Source organism: Scomber scombrus, chromosome 10, assembly GCF_963691925.1.
Source record: "Scomber scombrus chromosome 10, fScoSco1.1, whole genome shotgun sequence".
NCBI classification, from domain to species: domain Eukaryota; kingdom Metazoa; phylum Chordata; class Actinopteri; order Scombriformes; family Scombridae; genus Scomber; species Scomber scombrus.
Window position 1 is genome coordinate 2716545 of NC_084979.1, and position 6127 is coordinate 2722671.

A 6127-nucleotide genomic window follows, 5' to 3' on the forward strand; every position below is an offset into this window, starting at 1 on the left:
TGAGAGGAGTGGTGTCACAGCATCTTTAAATGGGCTTTCTGCTGGCTGTTTCCTCGCTTACGGCCACACCACCCTGAACACGCCCGATCTCGTCTGATCTCGGAAGCTAAGCAGGGTCGGGCCTGGTTAGTACTTGGATGGGAGACCGCCTGGGAATACCAGGTGCTGTAAGCTTTTTCCTCTCAGCTGTCACCAGAGGAAGGCGCTGTTGCTCCATCACCGCACACAGGGCGTTGAGAAACAAAGCTGCAATCATTCCAGCTGTGTGTGTATGCAGGGCAGAGAGGTGGCACTGAGACACCCCACTTTCCAAGTAGTTTTGAGTGTTCCTGCTGTCACTGTTAAAGCCTGTTAAAAGCCTGCAATCATCTTATAAGCGCATGTACACAAATAGCCTGAGAAACAACTATTCCTATGAAAGTAATGTTAAAGTATAGCATGTGTTTGATGGCTGAGACACCATTATCCGCCACTCAGATGGTGAGAGGAACTGTCAGTGGTGTCACAGCATCTTTAAATGGGCTTTCTGCTGGCTGTTTCCTCGCTTACGGCCACACCACCCTGAACACGCCCGATCTCGTCTGATCTCGGAAGCTAAGCAGGGTCGGGCCTGGTTAGTACTTGCATGGGAGACCGCCTGGTAATACCAGGTGCTGTAAGCTTTTTCCTCTCAGCTGTCACCAGAGGAGGGCGCTGTTGCTCCATCAATGCACACAGGGCGTTGAGAAACAAAGCTGCAATCATTCCAGCTGTGTGTGTATGCAGGGCAGAGAGGTGGCAATGAGACGCCTCACTTTCCAAGTAGTTTTGAGGGTTCCTGTGTTCACTGTTACAGCCTGTTAAAAGCCTGCAATCATCTTATAAGCGCATGTACACAAATAGCCTGAGAAACAACAATTCCTATGAAAGTAATGTTAAAGTATAGCATGTGTTTGATGGCTGAGACACCATTATCCGCCACTCAGATGGTGAGAGGAGTGGTGTCACAGCATCTTTAAATGGGCTTTCTGCTGGCTGTTTCCTCACTTACGGCCACACCACCCTGAACACGCCCGATCTCATCTGATCTCGGAAGCTAAGCAGGGTCGGGCCTGGTTAGTACTTGGATGGGAGACCGCCTGGGAATACCAGGTGCTGTAAGCTTTTTCCTCTCAGCTGTCACCAGAGGAGGGCGCTGTTGCTCCATCACCGCACACAGGGCGTTGAGAAACAAAGCTGCAATCATTCCAGCTGTGTGTGTATGCAGGGCAGAGAGGTGGCACTGAAACACCCCACTTTCCAAGTAGTTTTGAGTGTTCCTGCTGTCACTGTTACTGCCTGTTAAAAGCCTGCAATCATCTTATAAGCGCATGTACACAAATAGCCTGAGAAACAACTATTCCTATGAAAGTAATGTTAAAGTATAGCATGTGTTTGATGGCTGAGACACCATTATCCGCCACTCAGATGGTGAGAGGAACTGTCAGTGGTGTCACAGCATCTTTAAATGGGCTTTCTGCTGGCTGTTTCCTCGCTTACGGCCACACCACCCTGAACACACCCGATCTCATCTGATCTCGGAAGCTAAGCAGGGTCGGGCCTGGTTAGTACTTGGATGGGAGACCGCCTGGGAATACCAGGTGCTGTAAGCTTTTTCCTCTCAGCTGTCACCAGAGGAGGGCGCTGTTGCTCCATCACCGCACACAGGGCGTTGAGAAACAAAGCTGCAATCATTCCAGCTGTGTGTGTATGCAGGGCAGAGAGGTGGCAATGAGACGCCTCACTTTCCAAGTAGTTTTGAGGGTTCCTGTTGTCACTGTTACAGCCTGTTAAAAGCCTGCAATCATCTTATAAGCGCATGTACACAAATAGCCTGAGAAACAACAATTCCTATGAAAGTAATGTTAAAGTATAGCATGTGTTTGATGGCTGAGACACCATTATCCGCCACTCAGATGGTGAGAGGAACTGTCAGTGGGGTCACAGCATCTTTAAATGGGCTTTCTGCTGGCTGTTTCCTCGCTTACGGCCACACCACCCTGAACACGCCCGATCTCGTCTGATCTCGGAAGCTAAGCAGGGTAGGCCCTGGTTAGTACTTGGATGGGAGACCGCCTGGGAATACCAGATGCTGTAAGCTTTTTCCTCTCAGCTGTCACCAGAGGAGGGCGCTGTTGCTCCATCACCGCACACAGGGCGTTGAGAAACAAAGCTGCAATCATTCCAGCTGTGTGTGTATGCAGGGCAGAGAGGTGGCAATGAGACGCCTCACTTTCCAAGTAGTTTTGAGGGTTCCTGTGTTCACTGTTACAGCCTGTTAAAAGCCTGCAATCATCTTATAAGCGCATGTACACAAATAGCCTGAGAAACAACTATTCCTATGAAAGTAATGTTAAAGTATAGCATGTGTTTGATGGCTGAGACACCATTATCCGCCACTCAGATGGTGAGAGGAGTGGTGTCACAGCATCTTTAAATGGGCTTTCTGCTGGCTGTTTCCTCGCTTACGGCCACACCACCCTGAACACGCCCGATCTCGTCTGATCTCGGAAGCTAAGCAGGGTCGGGCCTGGTTAGTACTTGGATGGGAGACCGCCTGGGAATACCAGGTGCTGTAAGCTTTTTCCTCTCAGCTGTCACCAGAGGAAGGCGCTGTTGCTCCATCACCGCACACAGGGCGTTGAGAAACAAAGCTGCAATCATTCCAGCTGTGTGTGTATGCAGGGCAGAGAGGTGGCACTGAGACACCCCACTTTCCAAGTAGTTTTGAGTGTTCCTGCTGTCACTGTTACAGCCTGTTAAAAGCCTGCAATCATCTTATAAGCGCATGTACACAAATAGCCTGAGAAACAACTATTCCTATGAAAGTAATGTTAAAGTATAGCATGTGTTTGATGGCTGAGACACCATTATCCGCCACTCAGATGGTGAGAGGAACTGTCAGTGGTGTCACAGCATCTTTAGATGGGCTTTCTGCTGGCTGTTTCCTCGCTTACGGCCACACCACCCTGAACACGCCCGATCTCGTCTGATCTCGGAAGCTAAGCAGGGTCAGGTCTGGTTAGTACTTGGATGGGAGACCGCCTGGGAATACCAGGTGCTGTAAGCTTTTTCCTCTCAGCTGTCACCAGAGGAGGGCGCTGTTGCTCCATCACCGCACACAGGGCGTTGAGAAACAAAGCTGCAATCATTCCAGCTGTGTGTGTATGCAGGGCAGAGAGGTGGCAATGAGACGCCTCACTTTCCAAGTAGTTTTGAGGGTTCCTGTGTTCACTGTTATAGCCTGTTAAAAGCCTGCAATCATCTTATAAGCGCATGTACACAAATAGCCTGAGAAACAACAATTCCTATGAAAGTAATGTTAAAGTATAGCATGTGTTTGATGGCTGAGACACCATTATCCGCCACTCAGATGGTGAGAGGAGTGGTGTCACAGCATCTTTAAATGGGCTTTCTGCTGGCTGTTTCCTCGCTTACGGCCACACCACCCTGAACACGCCCGATCTCGTCTGATCTCGGAAGCTAAGCAGGGTCGGGCCTGGTTAGTACTTGGATGGGAGACCGCCTGGGAATACCAGGTGCTGTAAGCTTTTTCCTCTCAGCTGTCACCAGAGGAAGGCGCTGTTGCTCCATCACCGCACACAGGGCGTTGAGAAACAAAGCTGCAATCATTCCAGCTTTGTGTGTATGCAGGGCAGAGAGGTGGCACTGAGACACCCCACTTTCCAAGTAGTTTTGAGTGTTCCTGCTGTCACTGTTACAGCCTGTTAAAAGCCTGCAATCATCTTATAAGCGCATGTACACAAATAGCCTGAGAAACAACTATTCCTATGAAAGTAATGTTAAAGTATAGCATGTGTTTGATGGCTGAGACACCATTATCCGCCACTCAGATGGTGAGAGGAACTGTCAGTGGTGTCACAGCATCTTTAAATGGGCTTTCTGCTGGCTGTTTCCTCGCTTACGGCCACACCACCCTGATCACGCCCGATCTCGTCTGATCTCGGAAGCTAAGCAGGGTCGGGCCTGGTTAGTACTTGGATGGGAGACCGCCTGGGAATACCAGGTGCTGTAAGCTTTTTCCTCTCAGCTGTCACCAGAGGAGGGCGCTGTTGCTCCATCACCGCACACAGGGCGTTGAGAAACAAAGCTGCAATCATTCCAGCTGTGTGTGTATGCAGGGCAGAGAGGTGGCACTGAGACGCCTCACTTTCCAAGTAGTTTTGAGGGTTCCTGTTGTCACTGTTACAGCCTGTTAAAAGCCTGCAATCATCTTATAAGCGCATGTACACAAATAGCCTGAGAAACAACAATTCCTATGAAAGTAATGTTAAAGTATAGCATGTGTTTGATGGCTGAGACACCATTATCCGCCACTCAGATGGTGAGAGGAACTGTCAGTGGGGTCACAGCATCTTTAAATGGGCTTTCTGCTGGCTGTTTCCTCGCTTACGGCCACACCACCCTGAACACGCCCGATCTCGTCTGATCTCGGAAGCTAAGCAGGGTCGGGCCTGGTTAGTACTTGCATGGGAGACCGCCTGGGAATACCAGGTGCTGTAAGCTTTTTCCTCTCAGCTGTCACCAGAGGAGGGCGCTGTTGCTCCATCACCGCACACAGGGCGTTGAGAAACAAAGCTGCAATCATTCCAGCTGTGTGTGTATGCAGGGCAGAGAGGTGGCAATGAGACGCCTCACTTTCCAAGTAGTTTTGAGGGTTCCTGTGTTCACTGTTACAGCCTGTTAAAAGCCTGCAATCATCTTATAAGCGCATGTACACAAATAGCCTGAGAAACAACAATTCCTATGAAAGTAATGTTAAAGTATAGCATGTGTTTGATGGCTGAGACACCATTATCCGCCACTCAGATGGTGAGAGGAACTGTCAGTGGGGTCACAGCATCTTTAAATGGGCTTTCTGCTGGCTGTTTCCTCGCTTACGGCCACACCACCCTGAACACGCCCGATCTCGTCTGATCTCGGAAGCTAAGCAGGGTAGGCCCTGGTTAGTACTTGGATGGGAGACCGCCTGGGAATACCAGATGCTGTAAGCTTTTTCCTCTCAGCTGTCACCAGAGGAGGGCGCTGTTGCTCCATCACCGCACACAGGGCGTTGAGAAACAAAGCTGCAATCATTCCAGCTGTGTGTGTATGCAGGGCAGAGAGGTGGCAATGAGACGCCTCACTTTCCAAGTAGTTTTGAGGGTTCCTGTGTTCACTGTTACAGCCTGTTAAAAGCCTGCAATCATCTTATAAGCGCATGTACACAAATAGCCTGAGAAACAACAATTCCTATGAAAGTAATGTTAAAGTATAGCATGTGTTTGATGGCTGAGACACCATTATCCGCCACTCAGATGGTGAGAGGAGTGGTGTCACAGCATCTTTAAATGGGCTTTCTGCTGGCTGTTTCCTCGCTTACGGCCACACCACCCTGAACACGCCCGATCTCGTCTGATCTCGGAAGCTAAGCAGGGTCGGGCCTGGTTAGTACTTGGATGGGAGACCGCCTGGGAATACCAGGTGCTGTAAGCTTTTTCCTCTCAGCTGTCACCAGAGGAAGGCGCTGTTGCTCCATCACCGCACACAGGGCGTTGAGAAACAAAGCTGCAATCATTCCAGCTGTGTGTGTATGCAGGGCAGAGAGGTGGCACTGAGACACCCCACTTTCCAAGTAGTTTTGAGTGTTCCTGCTGTCACTGTTACAGCCTGTTAAAAGCCTGCAATCATCTTATAAGCGCATGTACACAAATAGCCTGAGAAACAACTATTCCTATGAAAGTAATGTTAAAGTATAGCATGTGTTTGATGGCTGAGACACCATTATCCGCCACTCAGATGGTGAGAGGAACTGTCAGTGGTGTCACAGCATCTTTAGATGGGCTTTCTGCTGGCTGTTTCCTCGCTTACGGCCACACCACCCTGAACACGCCCGATCTCGTCTGATCTCGGAAGCTAAGCAGGGTCAGGCCTGGTTAGTACTTGGATGGGAGACCGCCTGGGAATACCAGGTGCTGTAAGCTTTTTCCTCTCAGCTGTCACCAGAGGAGGGCGCTGTTGCTCCATCACCGCACACAGGGCGTTGAGAAACAAAGCTGCAATCATTCCAGCTGTGTGTGTATGCAGGGCAGAGAGGTGGCAATGAGAC

At 49.9% G+C, this 6127-nt stretch overlaps 13 non-coding genes across 13 annotated transcripts; all 13 read left to right on the top strand.

Annotated features, from left to right (window-relative positions):
* Window positions 1-55: 55 nt before the first annotated feature.
* Window positions 56-174, top strand: LOC133988461 (5S ribosomal RNA). The gene has a single exon (XR_009925671.1). It is a non-coding gene; the product is annotated as a 5S ribosomal RNA (ribosomal RNA).
* Window positions 175-543: 369 nt separating this feature from the next.
* Window positions 544-662, top strand: LOC133989240 (5S ribosomal RNA). The gene has a single exon (XR_009926407.1). It is a non-coding gene; the product is annotated as a 5S ribosomal RNA (ribosomal RNA).
* A 362-nt stretch (window positions 663-1024) lies between these two features.
* LOC133988580 (5S ribosomal RNA) lies at window positions 1025-1143 on the top strand. The gene has a single exon (XR_009925784.1). It is a non-coding gene; the product is annotated as a 5S ribosomal RNA (ribosomal RNA).
* A 369-nt stretch (window positions 1144-1512) lies between these two features.
* LOC133988404 (5S ribosomal RNA) lies at window positions 1513-1631 on the top strand. The gene has a single exon (XR_009925616.1). It is a non-coding gene; the product is annotated as a 5S ribosomal RNA (ribosomal RNA).
* Window positions 1632-2000: 369 nt separating this feature from the next.
* LOC133989264 (5S ribosomal RNA) lies at window positions 2001-2119 on the top strand. The gene has a single exon (XR_009926429.1). It is a non-coding gene; the product is annotated as a 5S ribosomal RNA (ribosomal RNA).
* A 362-nt stretch (window positions 2120-2481) lies between these two features.
* LOC133988463 (5S ribosomal RNA) lies at window positions 2482-2600 on the top strand. Its single transcript, XR_009925673.1, has one exon. It is a non-coding gene; the product is annotated as a 5S ribosomal RNA (ribosomal RNA).
* A 369-nt stretch (window positions 2601-2969) lies between these two features.
* On the top strand, window positions 2970-3088 carry LOC133989211 (5S ribosomal RNA). Its single transcript, XR_009926379.1, has one exon. It is a non-coding gene; the product is annotated as a 5S ribosomal RNA (ribosomal RNA).
* Window positions 3089-3450: 362 nt separating this feature from the next.
* LOC133988464 (5S ribosomal RNA) lies at window positions 3451-3569 on the top strand. The gene has a single exon (XR_009925674.1). It is a non-coding gene; the product is annotated as a 5S ribosomal RNA (ribosomal RNA).
* Window positions 3570-3938: 369 nt separating this feature from the next.
* Window positions 3939-4057, top strand: LOC133988569 (5S ribosomal RNA). The gene has a single exon (XR_009925774.1). It is a non-coding gene; the product is annotated as a 5S ribosomal RNA (ribosomal RNA).
* A 369-nt stretch (window positions 4058-4426) lies between these two features.
* LOC133988703 (5S ribosomal RNA) lies at window positions 4427-4545 on the top strand. Its single transcript, XR_009925900.1, has one exon. It is a non-coding gene; the product is annotated as a 5S ribosomal RNA (ribosomal RNA).
* A 369-nt stretch (window positions 4546-4914) lies between these two features.
* Window positions 4915-5033, top strand: LOC133989265 (5S ribosomal RNA). The gene has a single exon (XR_009926430.1). It is a non-coding gene; the product is annotated as a 5S ribosomal RNA (ribosomal RNA).
* A 362-nt stretch (window positions 5034-5395) lies between these two features.
* On the top strand, window positions 5396-5514 carry LOC133988465 (5S ribosomal RNA). Its single transcript, XR_009925675.1, has one exon. It is a non-coding gene; the product is annotated as a 5S ribosomal RNA (ribosomal RNA).
* Window positions 5515-5883: 369 nt separating this feature from the next.
* On the top strand, window positions 5884-6002 carry LOC133988950 (5S ribosomal RNA). Its single transcript, XR_009926133.1, has one exon. It is a non-coding gene; the product is annotated as a 5S ribosomal RNA (ribosomal RNA).
* The last annotated feature ends 125 nt before the right edge of the window (window positions 6003-6127 follow it).